The following is a 3,430-nucleotide window of genomic DNA, read 5'->3' on the forward strand; positions in this document are numbered from 1 at the left end:
TACTGTGACATAGAGGATTCCACATTTTCTTGTTCTCTTCTCTTTCTTATGAGCAGGAGCAAAGACAAAAGCATTCTTGTTGAGGCTGATCCTGAACCTGAAAGGACCTTGAAATGAAAACTAAGAGAAGCTAAGGCACAAATCTCTGTAGAGGACCTAACAGAAATCTTCAAAGAAGAAGAACATATGGCAGCCGAAAACAACAACAATGCCAACAATGCAAGGAAGGTGCTGGGTGACTTTACTGCACCTACTCCTGACTTCTATGGGAGAAGCATCTCTATCCCTGCCATTGGAGCAAACAACTTTGAGCTTAAGCCTCAATTGGTTTCTCTAATGCAACAGAATTGCAAGTTCCATGGACTTCCATTGGAAGATCCTCATCAGTTTTTAGCTGAATTCTTGCAAATCTGTGACACTGTCAAGACTAATGGGGTTGACCCTGAGGTCTACAGGCTTATGCTATTCCCTTTTGCTTTAAGAGGCAGAGCTAGAACATGGTTGGACTCTCAACCTAAAGAAAGCCTGGACTCTTGGGAAAAGCTAGTCAATGCCTTCTTGGCAAAGTTCTTTCCACCTCAAAAATTGAGTAAGCTTAGAGTGGAAGTCCAAACCTTCAGACAGAAGGAAGGAGAATCCCTCTATGAAGCTTGGGAAAGATACAAACAATTAATCAGAAAGTGTCCTTCTGATATGCTTTCTGAATGGAGCATCATAGGTATTTTCTATGATGGTCTGTCTGAACTGTCCAAGATGTCTTTGGATAGCTCTACTAGAGGATCTCTTCATTTGAAGAAGACGCCTACAGAAGCTCAAGAGCTGACTGAAATGGTTGCAAATAACCAATTCATGTACACTTCTGAAAGAAATCCTGTGAACAATGGGACTAGTCAGAAGAAAGGAGTTCTTGAGATTGACACTCTGAATGCCATATTGGCTCAGAACAAAATATTGACTCAACAAGTCAATATGATTTCTCAAAGTCTGTCTGGAATGCAAAATGCACCAAGCAGTACTAAGGAAGCTTCATCTGAGGAAGAAGCTTATGATCCTGAGAACCCTTCAATGGAAGAGGTGAATTACATGGGAGAATCCTATGGAAACACCTATAATCCTTCATGGAGAAATCATCCAAATTTCTCATGGAAGGATCAACAGAGACCTCAACAAGGTTTCAACAATAGTAATGGTGGAAGAAACAGGTTTAGCAATAGCAAGCCTTTTCCATCATCTTCTCAGCAACAGACAGAGAGTTCTAAGCAGAATACCTCTGACTTAGTAACCATGGTCTCTGATCTAATCAAAACCACTCAAAGTTTCATGACTGAAACTAGGTCCTCCATTAGAAATTTGGAGGGACAAGTGGGTCAGCTGAGCAAGAAAATTACTGAACTCCCCCCTAGTACTCTCCCAAGCAATACAGAAGAAAATCCAAAAGGAGAGTGCAAGGCCATCAACATGGCCGAATTTTGGGAGGAAGGAGAGGCAGTGAACGCCACTGAGGAAGACCTCAATGGACGTCCACTGGCCCCCAATGAGTTCCCCAATGAGGAACCATGGGAATCTGAGGCTCAAAATGAGACCATAGAGATTCCATTGGACTTACTTCTGCCATTCATGAGCTCTGATGAGTATTCTTCCTCTGAAGAGGATGAGTATGTCACTGAAGAGCAAGTTGCTAAATACCTTGGAGCAATCATGAAGCTAAATGACAAGTTGTTTGGAAATGAGACTTGGGAGGATGAACCCCCTTTGCTCACCAAAGAACTGGATGACTTGTCTAGGCAGAAACTGCCTCAAAAGAGACAGGATCCTGGGAAGTTTTCAATACCTTGTACCATAGGTACCATGACCTTCAAGAAGGCCTTGTGTGACTTAGGGTCAAGTGTAAACCTCATGCCTCTCTCTGTAATGGAGAAGTTAGGGATCTTTGAGGTGCAAGCTGCAAAAATCTCACTAGAGATGGCAGACAACTCAAGAAAACAAGCCTATGGACTTGTAGAGGATGTTCTGGTAAAAGTTGAAGACCATTACATCCCTGCTGATTTCATAGTCCTAGAGACTGGGAAGTGCATGGATGAATCCATCATCCTTGGCAGACCCTTCCTAGCCACAGCAAGGGCTGTGATTGATGTTGATAGAGAAGAGTTGTTCATTCAAGTGAATGAAGAATCCTTGGTGTTTAAGGCTCAAGGATATCCCTCTGTCACCATGGAGAGGAAGCATGAAGAGCTTCTCTCAAAACAGAGTCAAACAGAGCCCCCACAGTCAAACTCTAAGTTTGGTGTTGGGAGGCCACAACCAACTTCTAAGTTTGGTGTTGAACCCCCACATTCAACCTCTAAGTTTAGTGTTGGGAGGTTCCAACATTGCTCTGAGTATTTCTGAGGCTCCATGAGAGTCCTCTGTCAAGCTACTGACATTAAAGAAGCGCTTGTTGGGAGGCAACCCAATGTTATATTTCATCTATTTTTCTTTGTTATTTTATATTTTTTGTAGGTTGATGATCATGAGAAGTCACAAAATCAATGAAAAAAGCAAAAACAGAATGAAAAGCAAAAAGAAAAACAGCACACCCTGGAGGAGAGCGTGCTGGCGTTTAAACGCCAGTAAGGCTAGCTGTTGGGCGTTTAACGCCAGAAAGGGGCACCAGACTGGCGTTAAACGCCAGAAAAGGGCAAGAAGCTGGCGTTAAATGCCAGAAATGGGCACCAGCCTGGCGTTTAACGCCAGAAATGGCTAAAAACGCATTTTTGCATGCCATTTGGTGCAGGGATGACTTTTCCTTGATACCTCAGGATCTGTGGACCCCACAGGATCCCCACCTACCCTACCACTCTCTCTCTCTTCTTTACCCATTCACCAATGACCTCAACACCTCTTCCCCAAAAACCCTTCACCTATCAAATCCCATCTTTCTCTTCACCACTCACATCCATCCTTCATAAAACCCCACCTACCTCACCATTCAAATTCAAACCACTTTCCCTCCCAAACCCACCCATACATGACCGAACCATAAGCCCCCCTCTCCTATATAAACCCATCTTCACCCCTTCATTTTCACACAACCTAAACACCACTTCTTCCCCTTTTTGGCCGAACACAAAGACATTCCCTTCTTCCTCATTTCTTCTTCTTCTACTCTCTTCTTTCTTATTTTGCTCGAGGACGAGCAAACCCTTTAAGTTTGGTGTGGTAAAAGCATTGCTTTTTGTTTTTTCCATAACCATTTATGGCATCCAAGGCCGGAGAAACCTCTAGAAAGAGGAAAGGGAAGGCAAAAGCTTCCACCTCCGAGTCATGGGAGATGGAGAGATTCATCTCAAGGGTGCATCAAGACCACTTCTATGAAGTTGTGGCCTTGAAGAAGGTGATCCCCGAGGTCCCTTTTTCACTCAAAAAGAGTGAATATCCGGATATCCGACAT

General features: G+C 43.4%; 1 non-coding gene across 1 annotated transcript; it reads right to left on the reverse strand.

The window, feature by feature from the left end:
* Nucleotides 1-591: 591 nt before the first annotated feature.
* LOC112713965 (small nucleolar RNA R71) lies at nt 592-699 on the reverse strand. Its single transcript, XR_003158925.1, has one exon. It is a non-coding gene; the product is annotated as a small nucleolar RNA R71 (small nucleolar RNA).
* Between the last annotated feature and the right edge of the window lie 2,731 nt (nt 700-3,430).

This window comes from Arachis hypogaea, chromosome 9 (assembly GCF_003086295.3).
Source record: "Arachis hypogaea cultivar Tifrunner chromosome 9, arahy.Tifrunner.gnm2.J5K5, whole genome shotgun sequence".
Lineage (NCBI taxonomy): Eukaryota > Viridiplantae > Streptophyta > Magnoliopsida > Fabales > Fabaceae > Arachis > Arachis hypogaea.